The sequence below is a fragment of the Chiloscyllium plagiosum genome, chromosome 4, assembly GCF_004010195.1.
Source record: "Chiloscyllium plagiosum isolate BGI_BamShark_2017 chromosome 4, ASM401019v2, whole genome shotgun sequence".
NCBI lineage: Eukaryota > Metazoa > Chordata > Chondrichthyes > Orectolobiformes > Hemiscylliidae > Chiloscyllium > Chiloscyllium plagiosum.
The window spans coordinates 34,822,023-34,840,451 of NC_057713.1; positions in this window are offsets into that span (position 1 = coordinate 34,822,023).

Below are 18,429 nucleotides of genomic sequence, written 5' to 3' on the forward strand. Positions count from 1 at the left end.
AAGGGCAGCCATTGTAAAAAACCTTTCACTGTACTTGAGTATAAGTGACAATAAAGGATATTCTATTCAATTCTATTCTACTTTCATCTCCTCAAAAAATTTAATCAAACTGGTTAGCTGTGACCTTCCTTTGATGAATCCATGCTGACTATCCCTGATCATACCTTGTCTCTCCTTCAGAACTTTCTTCAATACCTTCCCTACCACTAATGGGATACTCTTCATATTTGGTCTATAATTGCCTGGTTTATCTCCGCCACCCTTCTGGACAAATTAATTCAAGTTAGCTGTCCTCTGGTCATCTGGCACTACCCCTGCCCCCAATCGCTAACACCCCATACCTCCCAACACCCTATGGCTAAGCAGGAGTTAAAACCTTGGGTCAGAGTCCCTGCAAATTCCTCACTCATCTCCCACAGCAGCTTAGGATACAACTCAACTGGACTTCAGGATTTATTTACCTATAAACCCGCCAAAATCTCCAATACCTCTTCACCTCCTATAGCAATCTACTCAAGAACCTCACTGTCCCTCTGCCCAAGTCCTGAACCTATGTCCTCCTTTTCCCAAGTGAAGACCAATATGAAGTTTTAATATAACGCCCTACCAATGTCCTCTGGCGCCATGCGCAGATTGATCCTTGCTTCTTAATGGGCCTTACTTTTTCCCTACTCATCCTCTTAAGGTTGTATACTTAAGAAAGTGATTAGGAGAACAAAGAGCAGGGCCTGAGAAAACATTAGCATGTAAGAGTAGGAAGCCATGAAAGGCTTTCCTGGATACTTTTCAAGAAATTAATGTCCTTCCAACACAATGACTATCCCATGTACAGCAGGTAATAAGAACGGCAAATGGAATTTTTGCATTTAATGCGAAAGGAATAGACTATTGAAGCAGGGAAATGTTGCTGCAACTGTAAAAAACATATGTGAGACTGCAGCTGAAGTATTGTGTAGTTTTAGTCCTCTTACTTGAGAAGGGGTGTGGTTACGTTGGAGACAGTTTGAAGAGATTCACGAGATTAATTCCAGAAATGAAGGATTTGTTTTATGAGGAGAGATTGAGTCATTTAGACTTATGATCGCTGGAGTTTATAAGTACGAAAAGCAAACTAATGCGGTATATAAGAGGATTGACAAAGTATATGTAAAGAACATACTTCCTATTGTGGTACAATCTAGAACAAGAGGTTTTAGGATAAGAAGGGTAACAGTTTTAAAACAGAGATGAGGAGAAATCCTTCAAAGGTTTGTGAATCTGGGAATTAAAGTCACAGAGTCATAGAAACAAACTCTTCAGTCCAACTCGTCCATGCCAACCAAATATCCTAAATTAATCTAGTCCCATTTGCCAGTGTTTGGCCCAAATCCTTGTAAACCCTTCCTATTCATCTACCCATCTAGATGCCTTTTAAATACTGCAATTGTACCAGCCTCCACCAGCAACTACGGCAGTTCATTCCATACACACACCACCCTGTGCATGAAAAGTGGCCCCTCAGGTCCCTTTTAAATTCTTTCCCTCTCACCTTGAACCAATGCCCTCTAGGTGTGAACTGCCCTTTCCTGGGGAAAGGATTATTGACTATTCACACAATCCATGCCCCTCATGATTTTATAAAATTATATAAGGTCACCCCTCAGAGTGACACACCAAGGAAAATAGCCCCAGCCTACTCAGCCTCTCCCTATAGCTCAAACCCTTCAACCCTGGCAACATCCTTATAAATCTTTTCTGAACCCTTTCAAGCTTCACAACAGGGAGAATGCAGTATTCTGAAAGTGGCCTAACCAATGTCCTGTACAGCCGCAGCATGACCTCCCAACTTCTACACTCAATGCACTGACTAATACAGGTGCACATACCAAATGTTCTCTTCATGACTCTGACTACCTGCAACTCTATTTTCAAGGAACTATGAGCCTGCACCACAAGGTCTCTTTGCTCAGTTTCATTCCCCAGGACCTTACCATTAAGTGTGTAAATCCTATCCTAATTTGCCCTACCAAAACGTAACACCTCACATTTATCTAAATTAAACTCTGTTTGCCAATCCTCGGGCCATTGACCCATCTGATCAAGGTCCCATTGTACTCTGAGGTAACCTTCTTCACTATCCACTACACCACCAATTTTGGTGTCATCTGCTAACTTACTAACCATACCTCCTATATTCACGTCTAAATTGTTCACATAAATGACAAAAAGCAGTGGACTCTTGCAGCACACCACTGATCACAGGTCTCCAATTTGAAAAGCAACCCTCCACCACGACACTCTTTCTCCTATTTTCTAGCTACTTTTGTATCCAACTGGCTAGCTCTCCTTGTATTCCATATGATCTAACCTTGCTAACCAGTGCACTATGTGGAACCTTGTCAAGGGCCTTGCTGATGTCCATATAGACAATGTCCAACACTCTGCCTTCATCAATCTTTGACACTCCTTCAAAAATTCAATTAAGTTAGTGAGACATGATTTCCCATGCACAAAGCCATGTTGACTATCCCTAGTCAGTCTAGGCATTTCCAATCACATGTAAATCCTGTCCCTTAGAAACCCCTCCAACAACATCAGGCTCACCAGTCTATAGTTTCCTGGCTTTTCCTTACCACCTTTCTTAACATAATGGTCACGTTAACCACATTTCACTTACGCAGAGTATAGTCAATGACAGGGCATTGAATGAATTTAGAGATAGGCAGATGTTTAATTTGTAATGGGTTTAAGGGTTATGGAGAGTGGGCAGAAAAGGTAAGTTGAGGCCAGGATAAGATCAGCCATGATTATATTGAATGGTGGAGCAGGCTCGAGAGGCTGAATTGCCTACTCTTGCTTTTAATTCTTGTGTTCTGATGAAATCCCCAAATGTACTTATGCTAGTATTACTTTTACATAGCTCAGTGAATTATCTATATATGTGCTCTTTGATTTGTGTTTGGGTGTCTATAATGCTCTTCTGCTCCCTTTTTATTCCTGAGCTCTACCCACAAAGGCTCAATTGAAGACGTTTCCAAGATATCGACCCTCCTCACTGCAGTAACTGACTTCTTAACTCATATGCAGCAACTTACTCTCTTGTACCCACTCCTTTCATATACCCCAAAATGTTGAGTTGCCAGTCCTACCTCTCACTCACCCATATCTCTGTCATGGCGACAACATCGCATTTCCATGTCTCATACCTACAATACTCCCACCAATAAAGTAGTGGCCATCCAGCCTGACTTTAGTCCCATGAAACTCATCATGGCTGAACTCCCTTTTCCTTGGTTCCTTTACTAAAATTTGCTGTGTCCCTATTCATAGAATCTCTGCAGTGTAGAAGCAAGCATTTTGACCCATCAAGCCTACACCATCCTTCCAAAAACTTTAATTATACCTTTCCTCCTAAGTCCATTGTGTGGCAATGTATCAAAGATCTTCTGGAAATCTATGTATTCCACATCAGCAATCTCCAGCAAGTAAGGTAAACATGATTCCACCTTTAGAAGTCAGTCCTGACTTTTCCTAATCGACCCACGTTTTTCTATGTGACCACTAATTCTATCCTAGATAATTATTTCTAGAAAGTTCTCCACCACTAAATGAACTGGTCTGTCACCCAATTATAAAAAACTTTTACATTCAATTTTATTTCTCTTTATAAGAAGACTGTGGGCTCACAATGATCTAAGCTAATACTTATGCAGTACTGATGGAGTGCTGCACTATCAGAGGTGAAGACTCGTTCCATCCAGTGTTAAGCTGAGGCCCCACCTTCTGTTTCATCTTGAAGTAAATGATTTCATGATTCACACAAGATCAGTGGAATTCTCCTAATGTCGCTCCCAATACTCTGACCCAGAATCAAAACATAAATAGATGATCCTTTCATTAATTTATTTCTTTTTGTGGAAATTGCTATCTGTGATTCGTACATTTCAAAAATGACATGATTCAAAAGTATTTTATTGAATTGATGTCCTTTGGGAGATTCTGATGTTGAGAACTGTAAAACTCAGCTCTTTCTTTTCAAAATATTTGGATATGGGTTTGATTTGCACAATACCTTGCCGCCAACCCTTTTCTGACCTCTTGAAGTCCATTACAGCATACTCCAAAATAGCCAGAAGAAATTTAACTCATGGAGTTAATTGATAGACCCCCTCCCTAAAAGGAAGGAGAAATGTTTGTTGTTTCATTATACAAATGGATTGGGGGAATGTTTTTCAGGGAGTAGGGAGAGGGATATACATTCCTTACCTAGCTCCCTACCTGCCCCTACCACTGCCTAAGCATTACATAAAGTTTAAATCTCGCAGCCTCACATTGATTGTACACTGGGGAGACTGGGCCTCGGCAAGGAGAGAATGGGATTTCTACCCCTAAAGAATAGAAATTCCCAATCTTGAGTACTGCCAACTGCTCTTGAAGCAGCATCGGAACGTATTAGCGGTCACTACTGGTATGGCAAGGAATCTTGAGAATAAGTAAGAATGGATATATAGACCGAAAGAACTGTGGATGCAGTAAATCAGAAATAAAAACAGAAATTGCTGGAAAAGCTTAGCAGGTCTGCCTGCCCCTCTGTGGAGAGAAATCAGAGTTAATGTTCCAAATCAAGTGGCCTTTCCTCTGGATATGGTTACTTCAGATAGGCTTGGGCATTTTGATTGACCACATTAATTCTAATTTCTCTCCACAGATACTGCCAGACCTGTTGGGTTTCTCCAATTTATATTTTTGTTGTAGATGCAAAGCTATGCTGTTGATTGGTTTATCCTTGAGCTGGACAGAAATGGCAAAATTAATTGGCTTGGATATCTCCTTTGTATGAACATTCTGGAGAAGCAGTTGGAGTTCTCACCTTTTAATAAACTCTTCAATTTGGGGGCAGAAGTGATGCATTCAGCCAAACAAGTCTGCTCTGTCATTCAATGAAATCATGACCTGATAATCCTCAAGTTCACTTTCCTACCTTTTCCAAATAACCTTGAATCTCAGCCTTGAATACACTTAACAAACCAATCTCAACAGTCCTCTGTGCTTAAGTATTCCAACTAGTGCCTTGTATCATTTTAGCAAAACATCCTGATATTTATACTCCATTCTCTTTTACTTCACTGTTACTCACTCAACTTTGATTCATGAAAGTGGACCCCAAATCCATCCATGCTGCAGTTTTCTACAGTCTATACCAATTTAAATAATATTCAGCTATTCTATTTTTCCAGTCGTATTTTCCACATTTTACTTCAAGTGCCAAGTTACCACCCACTCACTCAACTTGCCTACATCCCTTGGCAGGCTATTTGTCTCATTCTCACCAATTCCCTTTCCACCTATTTTTATGTAATCTGTAAACATGGTGATGGTACATTCACTTCTGTCATTCAAATCATCAAATGTACATATTTGTGATGTGAGCCATGCTCACTGTGGCGTTCTACTAGTTGCAGGTTGCTATCCTGAAAATGCCCCCTTTATAAGAACTCTCTGTCTTCTAGTTAGCCAATCCTCTATACATGCTAACATACTATCACAACCCCACGGACTCATCAAGTTGACTTAGTGAATGCCTTTTGGAAATTCAAATATATTAAATATACTGGTTTGCTTTATCTATCCTGCTTATTACTTCCTGAAAGAATTGCAATTAATTTAATGAGCATGACCTCCCCTTCATGAAACAAAGCTAAAAATCACACAATACCAGGTTATAATCCAACAGGTTTAATTGGAAGCACTAGCTTTCGGAGTGACGCTCCTTCATCAGGTTGTTGTGAACAATGCTGCCTCTGCTTTATTAAACTTCTAAGTGCATTGGCATTATATCCTTTATAATAGACCTAACATTTTAACAATGACAAATGATAACAAAAAACAAAGTATTATTTAGACAATGAGTTTCTACAGCCATTCCAATGTGCATCACGACACTGCTCTGAACAGTTTAACTCTAAATTTTAATTTATGTCCATTCACAACAAGAAATAGCTTAACTCTGTTAACCTTATCAGCTCCTTTTTAATCATATTAAACACTTCAATTATATCATTCCTTAATCTTCTAAGCTCAAGGGAACACATGCCTACTCAATGCAATCTGTCCTTGTAACTACACGTTTTAACTTCAGTATCATTAAAAATTATAAGTAAATCATTAAACGTTGATCGGCAGTTTTCCTATAATTGTTCCTCAGTCAGTTTGTATGCTTAATGCAATTATCCTTCAAATCAAACAGTATATGCAACACACATGGCCAAAGACTCAATTTTTATTGCTAATAAACCGATCTAGCAAATACTTATCCTTACAATATTAAATGAAATGAAAATCTTCATCCCAAACTGTCTGTTCTTGTTCTGTTTGTACATTAAAACATGTCATTTTGACATGGTTAGCTACTCTAATGCTATCTCTGAACCATCTTTGCCCATATTGCTTTAGTCATTGGCAAGGCAGTGTTAGAACACAACATCACCTTAATTAGTAGCTTCAATTTAGGTAACCCATAAACTTAGGTAACCCATAAAACAATGCATTTCTCAAAAGACAAAGATACAAGTCATTCAGACATCAAAAGAAGATAATGCTGATAGGTGGGAAGCCAGAGCATCATTCACACCTTGGTGTGACTCCTGTTTTGAGGCCTGGGAGACAGGCTCATTTACAATTCATTCTCAGGTTTTAATTCCCATCTTTAGTTGCCCTCCAGCAAATGGTGAGCCATTTTCTTCAGTGACTGTGGAATAAGTAGTATAAGTGAACATCACCTCAACAATCACTTCAACAGGTCATCTAAGGCAATGACCCATCCCACCCCCCAACAGTACAGCACACCCTCAGCACTGCTGTAAGATGATGAGCCCAAATCTCTGGAGATCTTTCAAATCAAGTCTTCTTAGTAAAAAGAGGTTCTACTGCTCAGGCCAGTGTTGTGCAAGAAAAACCATTGAAAAGCCACAGGTGCTGCTACACTAATGTGTGCATTCATTTGTTAAAAAAATACCTTGTATCCTTTGCATTATTGATTAAATATCATGATATTCATGATTAAAAAGATACTATCATATTCTACTTTTCTTTTTAATATGTTAACAACAAAAGTACACAAGGTTTAAAGTTCACAGCAGTACATTGTGAGTTCACATGTTTCATGACTTATTTTATTACTGATCAGTGCTGAAACAGGTCACTTCTGCATTCCCAATTAACCATATGGGACAAATGACTATTGGACAATACTCTTCAATGATGTACTTACCACTGATATTATTCATCCATGATAGGACTGACCATTGCTAAGTAATCACTGACTGTATTTGATGGTTAGTTTTGCTCTTGATAGTATTTATCACTGATACTACTAATCACTGATAGCATTTTAACCAATTATACTAATGAATGATTGTATTTATCATTGGTAGCTGTATTCATTGGTAATGTTAACTTTCAAATTGCTTGGATTTAATAGAGTGCCTTTACCATAAAGTAACATGTTCAATCCTAGAAGAGTTATTTTATAAATTATAGAATTAATCAATGAAACCTAAAGCTTACCTCTTTAGCCAAGCTTTTGATCAACTATCATAATGTTTCTTTATGTGCTTTGGTGGAAAACAATAGTCTTAAAACACCCATATTTGAAACATTTTTCCACATTAAAGATAGTCAGTAATTCAAAGTTTGTGAGAGGATTTGTAGCTCGGGTGCTCGTTGTTGTGGTTCTGTTCGCTGAGCTGGAAATTTGTGTTGCAGACGTTTCGTCCCCTGACTAGGTGACATCCTCAGTGCTTGGGAGCTCCTGTGAAGCGCTTCTGTGATGTTTCCTCTGGCATTTATAGTGATTTGTATCTGCCGCTTCCGGTTGTCAGTTCCAGCTGTCCGCTGCAGCCAAGCACTGAGGATGTCACCTAGACAGGGGACGAAACGTCTGCAACACAAATTCCCAGCTCAGTAAACAGAACCACAACAATAGTCAGTAATTGAAGGATAGCTTTGACTGTTGATGTACTGTGTTTGCTCATCAGCTTATATGCAGGTGAAGTTTATTATTACAAAATGTGTTGAATACAAATGAAAGAGTCCATGAAATAGTGGCATCATCTTTGGGAAAGTAATGAAATTAGTACAGCCTTAAGTTAACTAAAGTTATTTCTGATGCCTTGCTATCAGGAGATGAAGGACTCTTGAGCAAAATACTCCCAACAACTATTATGTAATGCATTTATCTATGACTCTCATCAGAAACATTCTTCTCTCCAATTTTGAGACACTGAGTCACAATTATAGAGAACCTCTCACTGTTACATACGTGCCAAATGCTTTAGTTTGTCTAATAATCTCAAAGAAGGCTCAGATTTACTTTAGTTGTGAAAGGACTGACCGCCCATTCTTTGGTTACCCTTCTCTCATGTACTGACTTTTAACCCAGTGCAGCTATTTGCCAATGGTTTCAGCTAGTCATTAAATGGAGCAACCTAGTAATTAGGTGCAAACAGGTCACCTTTGTTCTTTGAAATAAACTTGAGGTCTTTTCATCTTCCCTCTTTTCAAAAGGCCAAGGTGAAATATGAAGGATCATTAGGAAATTCACATTGATGTAGTTCAAGTGAGCTTCAGGCCAATGCAATGAACTGACATCTCCAGTGTAAAGATCTGAATGTTATAACAGGTCATGGAAAAGCCTTTACTGCCGTGCAAGTATACTAACATAATTACGTACTGATTTTTTACTTTTCTTTATCTCTAGCTCAGCTTCCTATCCTGTGTGCTCCAAAAGCCTAAGCTTGTTCAAAACTCTACCGCCTATTCAGCCATCTTGCTGAACTATTTTGACGCTAAATCCATCAATGCTCTAAATTTAAAATATTCATTTTTGTGTTTAAATCCATCCAAGACCTGCTGCCTCCCTACCTGTACAGTTATACAACCCTTCTGCATTCCTCCATTTCTGGCCTTTCATGCTACCTCTACTTCCATTGCTCCATGAATATCAGTTATGTCTTCAATCATCTGCTTTGCAATCACCTTTCTGAAGTTTCCTACTTCTACATCTCCTTATTCCTCTCTCCTTCTTTAAGATCCTTCTTACAACCAAGCTTTATCCAAAATAGCTGGTCCTAATATCTCCCTCTTTGTCCAATTACAGTCCTGTGAATTGCCTTGGGAAATTTCCCTATGTAAAGGTGCTGTATAAATATGGATCATTGCTTCACAATCTCAGGAGATCCTAAAGATGTTTTTCAAGCAGTGAAGAAGTTGTGACATTAAGTCATTGTTGTAATGTTGAAAATATATCAGAAAAGTCAATGCGATCAAAGCTAAATCATGTGTTCTGGATATTTATGACAGATTATTGTTGGTCAGGTCACCAGGAGAACTTCCCTTCCCTCTTGTGGGATCCTTTACATCCATTTGAAAAGATAGATGGGGAAAAGGTGAAACCATTGACCCAAGACTGGAATATTTACAATTTGTTTCATTGCAGAAGAGCCTAAATTACAATCATTATACAAAACCAAACTTAACCTACAATTACAGGAAAGCAATAGCCTAGGTGTTATGGTGACAAAACCTCCAAAAAACATGATACAACTCAGACTTTACCAAAATCTACCATGTTCTTTTCTCCAGATATGATGCCAGACCTACTGTTTTTGTTGTTATTTCATTAATTTGGTTTTTATGAATTTCTGTCAACCTGTTTGATTGTGTAATGTTTTCAATTGTAGGTTAATGCCATCAAGAAGTTAAAAATCACACAACACCAGGTTATAGTCCAACAGGTTTATTTGGAAGCACTAGCCTTCAGAATGCTTTTTGTACATCAGGTGGTTGTGGAGTATAAGATCATAAGGCACAGAATTTATAGCAAAAGTTTACAACAACTTTTGTTATAAATACTCCACAACCACCTGATGAAGAAGCAGCACTCCAAAAGCTAATGCTTCCAAATAAACCTGTTGGACTATAACCTTGTGTTGTGTGATTTTTAACTTTGTACAGTCCAGTCTAACATCTGCATCTCCAAATCATGAATGCCGTCAAGAAGGGAAGTAAAATTTTAGTAGTGAGGCAAAAATAAAACGCAACTTACATTTCCTCATTTTGAATCCTTCTAGGATTGCTATGTCAAACTGCTTTATTGTTGTTCACAAGGTTAAGCTCTATTTTTAGAGAACAAAAGAACTAGGAGCAGGAGTAGGCCATCCGGCCCTTCGAGCCTGCTCTACCAGTCAATAGGATCATGGCTGATCTTGTTGTGGACTCAGTTCCACTCCCTCGCTTTTTGACCATATCTCTTAATTCCTTTACTTTTCAAAGCAGTATCTACCTTGGCTTTAAAAACAATTACTGAAGTAGTGTCAACTACTTCCTTGGGCAAGGGATTCCACAGATTAACAACCCTCTGGGTGAAGAAGTTCCTTCTCAGTTCAGTTCTAAACCTGCTTCCTCTAATCTTGAGGCCATGCCCTCTTGTCCTGGTCTCACCCACCAGTGGAAACATCCTATCTGTTTCTGTTTTATCAATTCCCTTCATAATTGTATATGTTTCCCTCCCAAACAGATATTATTGACTGCAGTCGAGAACATGGGAGTAGTAGAAATGAACCTCTGTGAATGGGATATTGAAACAGGACAGTGGAATGGGTTATTTGGGGAAAAAGATTAAGGGTTATCATCCAGCCAGCTGCTAACAGGTATCATTACCAAAACATTGATCCACTTTTGTGCACCCTGTAATTATTATACAAAAGGTAGGTTTAACATTCTAAGTACCTTTCCCACACAATGCTTGCAAGCTGGGGTTCTCAGCTCCAGGAGTTCCTCTCAGCACCAGGAGACTACGACAGGAACCATTTAAGCTGTCCCTTATCCATTTTACAGCCTAATTACTCTGTATTGTACTCTCTAAGTTGTGATTTACTTTTAGTGTATTTTACTATCCTGTTCGCATCAGAGGTACTGCTAATGTTCTGATACTCTGAAATGTTCTTAACTGGAAGATGAGCTGTAATTAGTTCCATTCCTGAATGCTTATTTTATCACGATCATATTGAAGGCATTCACAATAATCAAATCACCTAAATAACCAGATCATCAGCAACCTTCTGAAGAAATACCAAAATTTTTTTTTCTTTTCTTTCCTCTCTTGGTCAGTGTTCTGTTTTATATACCTTCTCTCCAGGAACCTCAATACCTTCACAATGAATTGGTGTTGCAGTATGTGTCTCAGAAATTCTTTTCCTGCATTTCATGTCTCAGTAAATGGCATGACCTGAAGTATAGACCATGGCCTTACTCTGATTGTGGGCCTTGACTCATATATGCCATTCATGGGCACACCTTTCATTCCTTTTCTGAGCTTTTTGCCTTGGAATTTCCAACATGGCAAACTTTGGTCTCTGCCTGAACTAAATGCCTCATGAATTATGCCAGAGAAAATTCCACCAGAAAGCCACTGAACTAGTTTGCAAGTCATCCAAGCAGCCAAAGCAATACTCTGATCTCCATTAACTGCAGTCCTCACTTTCTCTGCCTGAATTGCTGTGCTTTCCCAGCACCAAACTCTCAACCCCAATACCTCGACAGTGATAGACACTAACAGAGGGGGCTTCCTTAGCGTGTTCGAACTTCAAGTTCACATGAGAACCTTGCTTCTAGAAGTTTGACGACAAGTAATCTGACAGCCTGTTGCAAATGTCTAAATTGACAAGACACTCAACTTAAAGCATAAAATCTTGAAGCCATCTAAGAAGCTGCAGGCTTGCCACAAAAGAGATAACTATCTTATTTTAAAACGTAGAAAAGCTTGCTGACAGGTTATATAATTTGAACTCACACCCATTCTAAACAAAACATTCTGATCACAAGCAGTAAAGAGGACTCATAAATTTTGTCTGTGACAGTCTCAACAATGCATATTCTGCATTGCACCCTCAGCAAAACGTCAATATCTTTGCAAGATCACCTACTCCAAGAATGAAATTATACTTTGTTGCAGAAGAGACATCAATGAATGTGGAATGATAGCTCATATTTAATTCAGGCAGCATAGTGACACAGTGGTTAACACTACTGCCTCACAGCACCAGGGACCGGGTTTGATTCCACTCTCAGGTGACTATCTGTGTGGAATTTGCATGTTCTCCCTGTGTTTGGTCCAGTTTTCTCTCACAGTCCAAAGATGGACAGGTTAGGTGGATTGGCCATGCTAAATTTTCTGTAATGTGCAGGCTAGGTGGATTAGCCATAGTAAATGCAAGGTTACAGGGATAGAGAGGGTGTGTCTGGGTGGGATGCTGTTCAGAGGATTGGGGAAGACTTTGTGGACCGAATGGCCTCTTCTGCACTGTAGAGATTGTAAGATTCCATGAATTATGTTAATTCAGCTGGGAAGAGCTTCCATGTAAGCAGGAGTTAATCAACCCTGTTTTAATTGAATAATTGAACAGGATCGAGAGGTTGGATGATTAACTCTGTTCCTACATCCAGCTGCCCTTACTCTCTCTGTAGAAACAAATCTTGAAATGAACCTCTCTGTAGAAACAAATCTCGAAATGAACCAATGAATCAAAGCCATTAACAAAACTTGTACTAATATATTCTGATTATCCAGAGCTTCAAGCAACCACAGATGTGCATCGTATTCACTTATTTTATACGGCTGGGACATCATGCTATTTGCTAATGGGAAGGGAGGACTCAGTGTAATGCAGTTAAGTATAGTACATTTGTATCCATTGCTTTACATATTGCTAAACCATATAAAGCTGCAACGGCCCACCTGAACGACTGTTTAGTGCTGAGTCATTCACCTTTAAACCGAGTATCAGTTTGATGGGTGCATTTCCATTAACCCTGGAAGGGAAATGGGGTAAACATCTCACTAGAATATGAATGCATGTATGTTTATATATTTGCATAGAACTGACTGTATGTCTAGTGTATGTGTATGCATCTATGTTGATGTGATTCAAATTGTGTCTTTGTATATGCATCGGTATCTTATATGCATCAGGATTAGAGTAGTGCTGGAAGAGCACAGCAGGTCAGGCAGCATCCGAGGAGCAGGAAAACTGACGTTTTGGGCAAAAGCCCTTAATCAGGAATGCATTTGTTCCTCCACCCCAGAAGCTCCCAGCCTCATTCCTGATGAAGGGCTTTTGCCCGAAACATCAATTTTCCTGCTCCTCGAATGCTGCCTGACCTGCTGTGCTCTTCCAGGACTAGTCTAATCTTGACTCTAATCTCCAGCATCTGCAGTACCCACTTTCGCCTATCTCATACGTATGTCTATCTATGTATATTCTACATATGGACATGTGTGAGCATGTGAACATATGTGTCTTTATACATGGGTGGATGTGTCATTCCTTTTGCTTTATTTGTTCTCTTGTGGGATATGAGCATCGCTGGCTGCGCCAGCATTTATTGCCCATCATTAATTATCTTTGAAAAGTTCTTGGTGAGCTGTCTTCTTGAATCGTTGCAGTCCACATGCTCTCGATACGTCTATAATATTGTTAGGACAATGTTTCAAGACTTTGTATTGGTGAAAGAATGTTGATATGTTACCAAGTCAGGATGGTGTATGCACTGAAGGGATACCATGTACCTGCAGCCCTTGTCCTTCCAAATGGTAAAGGTTATGGGTTTGAATGGTCCTTTCAAAGGAACATTGGTGAGTTGCTACACTGCATCTTGTAGATTGTACACACTGCTGCATCATAGTGGAAGAAGTTAATGTTGTAGATTCTGGATGGAGTACCAATCAAGTAGGTTACTTCGTCATAGATGGTGTTTAGCTTCTTGAGTATTGATGGTGCTGCATTCATTCAGACAGTTGGAAATTATTCCAAATACACTCCTGACTTGCGTCTTGCAGATGGAAGCAAACTTTGAAGATAAGAAGGTGAGTTACTCACAGCACAATTCCAAGTCTCTGACCTGCTCTTGTTGTCTCTGTAGTTGTACGACTAGTCCAGTACAGCTTCTGGTCAATGGTAACCCCAGGATGCTGGTAGAATTTGTGCCTATGTAGATTTGTATGCGTCTGTGTGTAGCTGTGTATGTGAGCTGCGCACACATATATCTGGCACAGTAAGCAATATGAGAAGCAGAATGCTACCAACATATGAATCCTCCAGCTGTCATTGTTGAGACTTATAACTTGAGCAATGTCCACTCAGGTGACATAGAGAGTAGAGCCAAATCATCAAGTGATTTCAGAGATCAATGAGAGAGGGAAAGAGGGAACAAGCAGGAGCTGGCAGCTGTAGATCACAGAGCTGGTTCTGCGCAGCGAAGCTGGCAATTGGCCTGATCCACATTTTGCCCCAAGGTAGACAGGTGTGATGTAGGATTTCTCTGAGAGCTTTACTATCAAAACAGCTGTACAAGCAAGTTTCTTTCAAAGGAGAGCTGAATTGGAAAAGTGCATGTAGTAGCTAAATGCTGACAGATCATTTATGTCTGGTATTGTATGGGCTGTGTACGTCTCTGAGGCAGCTCCTGTAAATATACAGTACATCGTGGGGAAAGAGAACAATTCACACAAACTGATACTGTTTGGCCTGTATTTGTGCCTCAGTACTAGTTCCCGTAGATGTACAATACATTAGAGGGAACATTTTAGACCTGTCGGACTCTCTATAGTTCATGTGTCTCCTAGCATCTAGTCCTATACATGTAGCATAATGGTACAATGGGAATAACTCATTCATTGATGAGGTCATACAGATCATGTACATCTTGTACCATGTAGGTAATGGAGAATAACTCACTTTTGAAAAGTATTTTGAGGCCTGTGTGAGTCTGTAAGCTATTTTCTACCTCTCTCTCTCTCCCCCACCATCTTCTAACCCCTTTCCCTCACTTTACTAATTTCACTATTTAATTTCCAATGAAGAAATTTGGCTAATTGGATTCAGAATCAACTTGAGTGGCAGGAAGTAAAGGGTAATGTTCAAGGGCTGTTTCAGGGGCTGTAAGCCTTTGTCGTGGGAAGTTCCAAAGGGTTTCCAGAGTTGGGCCCTTTGTTTTATGTGATATATATAAATGATTTAGACTTGAATGTATGAGGGTAGATCATTAATTCAAGGATGATATGAAAATTGGTGGAATGGTAAATAGTGAAGCAGATAGTGGGCTGGTCAGATAGGCTGACCAGAGGCAAATGGAGTTCAATCCTGATAAATGTAACGTAATGCAAGACATACAAGGCAAGAGAATACATGATGAACAACAAAACTCTGAGAAGCACTGAGGGTAGGAAAAATCTTGATGTGCACGTTCAACAGCTCCTGAATAGAATGGGCAGTAGATAAAACATTAATAAGACACTTGCATTTATTAGCTAAGGGTTACAGTTTAAAAGCAAGCAGTTTATACTGGAACTGTATAAAATGTTGGTTAGACCCTAGCTATAGTATTGCATGCAGTTCTGGAATCCATATAATAGGAGGGATGTGATAGCACTGAAGAGGGTGCCGAGGCGATTTACTAGGATGTTACCGAGGCTGCAGAGTTTCAGTTATGAAACGAGATTGGATAGACTGGAGTTGTTTTCCTCGAAGCAGAGGAGACTGAGTGGGGACATGACTGAGATGTATAAAATTATGAGGGAAAGAGAGGGGATGTGAGGAATATTTTTTTTTCACTCAGAAGATGGTGGGAATCTGGAACTCACTGCCTGTAAGGGTGGTAGAGGCAGAAACACTCCTAACATTTAACAAGTATTTAGATGTACACTTGTGATGCCAAGGCATACAAAGCAATGGGCCAAAGCTGAAATATGAGAGTAGAATAGTTATGTGTTTATTCTTGATTAACATAGACTCGATAGGCTGAAGGACTTTTCTCTGCAAGGCTGTGGACTTCTATGACTCTACGAATCTGTTTCTGCCTCCCTCCTCTCCCTCCCTCCTGTCCATTTCTGAAAAAAAATGTCTTTTTTAGGTTTCATTTTCCCATCTCCTGAGGAATTTGGTATCTGTCATATCCAATGTTGAATTGTGCCTGTGTAATATTTTGTGATAGTTTTGGGCTGGTTGTGTGTCTTTCTTTTCATTATTTGGGGCTCTTGATGCACATAGTGAGTTGGGAATGACTTTATGATTTTATTGCTTTGTAGCAGAAGGAGGCACAGATGCGTACTTGAGTTATATGGAGGTGAATGCAGGGACTGTTGAGCTCATTGTGGATTGTCTGCTGGGCTCAATTAGTGAGCCAGTTGTGGGATCAAGCACCAGTCTAGAACCATGAACCCATAATACTGAAATTCCAATCCACTACTGAGCACTCACTGGTAGAGGTGCCGACTTTCAGGTATTATATTAAATGAATGATGTTTATCCTCTTAGATGGATGAAAAAAATACTTTGGTACTAGTTGAAGGACAACAGAGTTCTCTTGGATGTTTTGACCAATGTTACCCTTTAACAAGCAACTAACACAGATTATTTTGTAAAAACATCTCATTGCTATTTTTAAGATCTTGCTCAATGCAAATTGACTCACATTGCAACACTTCAAAATGTCTACAACAAAAAAACTGTTGTTTGCTAATAGCTGTGCTATGAAATGTATCATGTAAAAGAATGCATTTTTTTTTAATTGAAGAGTGACGGGGGAAAGGTAGGACAAAGGAGCTAAAAGCCTGGCACTTCTGATCTTGCAGATAGAACCGCAGCCTACTGCATTTGAATGTCTGTTTTAGTCATTTTAATGGATGGTAAAGTGTATTCAGAGCGGCCATTACCACTCAGTACTAACAGCCAGGGGCCAGACTCCTGAAACATCTGTACCTTTAAGATCTTCCCATGGATCTTATTATTCACCTGACATGATTCCCAATTTGTGTCTTAACCTATGATAATAATTCCCAACAAATCTCCTGCTCTGGGTGATAAACTAACAACTTGCTTTGATACTACAGTTGGGCGTTAACATCAACATGACAATGGATTAGCACAGTCATGACACCTCTGTGCTCTGACCTTTCAGATTTTGAAATTGTCTCCTACCACAACAATACTTATTGGCGACATGCCATATAAAGGAACCTTGAGGGTAACTGGCATTTGAGAAGGCACCTACAATACCTTCTGGTGCTCCAAGTTATCTCCTTTGATGTGGTTGGATCTCTCAACCATGTGCTGCACAAACGTCAGTGACTGGATGCAATGTGAGTACAACAGTCTTGATGAAAAACAAATAAGTCTAATGAATATTGTGGTTCATTGAGGCTGTGTTCTTCACTGGATTGCAGAATATACAAAGCAACACATTACAAGTTTTGGTCCCTCAGGTATAGAAAAGTAATAGTCACATTCAGTATTTGAACTAATAATTCAGAACATTTGAGTTCAAATCCTACCATGCCAAGTTGACAATTTTAATTTTAATTTTACCAGAGTGTGAATGAAATGGTGGCATCTGTAAAAGTGGCCATGACACTTTCATATTCTTGTTAAAATCTGATTGCCTTCATGAATGGCCTTTGTCGCTGGAAACCTGCCACCCCGACCTTTTATGATCTATGTGCATCTTCAGTCCCACATCATTGCATCATTGATTCTTAATTTCCCCCTGATTATTGGTCTAATAATCCCGTTACCTTCAATATTTGTCTTGCAGCATATTCGTTTTGTCATTGAAATACTGTTAACTCCCACCCATGGACACTGTCTTGTTCTTCCCTACGCACCACACATTCCTGCTACTTTTTACTATCTCTGTACTTGCTTATAAATAGTCAAGTCTAAAGACCAAATAAAAGCTGACACCACCAAAACAGTTCTTATTAAATATATACACTATCCCTGTCAATGTTATAGTGACATCATTCAATCTGAGCAGACTGCAGATGCAGGAAATTGGAAGGAAAAGCAGGAATGCTGGAGAAACTCAGCAGATCTGGCAGCATCTGCTTCGGTTTCGAGTCGAATAAAACACTTCTTCAGAAACATTAACTCTCTTTCTCTCCCCACAGAAGTTGCCAGACCTGCTGAGTTGCTCCAACATACTCTGCTTTTAATTTCAAATCTTTAATCTTTTGACTTCTGATGAACGTTCATAAAACTGGAAAGGAAACCACAGGCTGAAGTTGGTCAGAAATCTGCAAGGTGTCATTTCTGTCAAGTTTTGTGGAGGGTTTCTGTCTGCAAGATCCAGTGAGTTTTCTTGAGTAATCGACTCAGGCTCAATTCATAACTATGTACCGTGCCCTTACGGTGTCTTGCTCATCTAATGCTAGCCCAATTCTTCCATTTGTTGTAGGCACAGGTACTCACCATTACAAGGACATCTAGAGATTCCTGAAATTGGTACCATTTTTAAAGGGACATTGTGTGCCTGTTCTATCATTGGCAGTCCAGAGCTGCCCTGCGCGATTTGTGATATATGCTGAACATGGCAGATAAGGGGAAATTGCCAGCC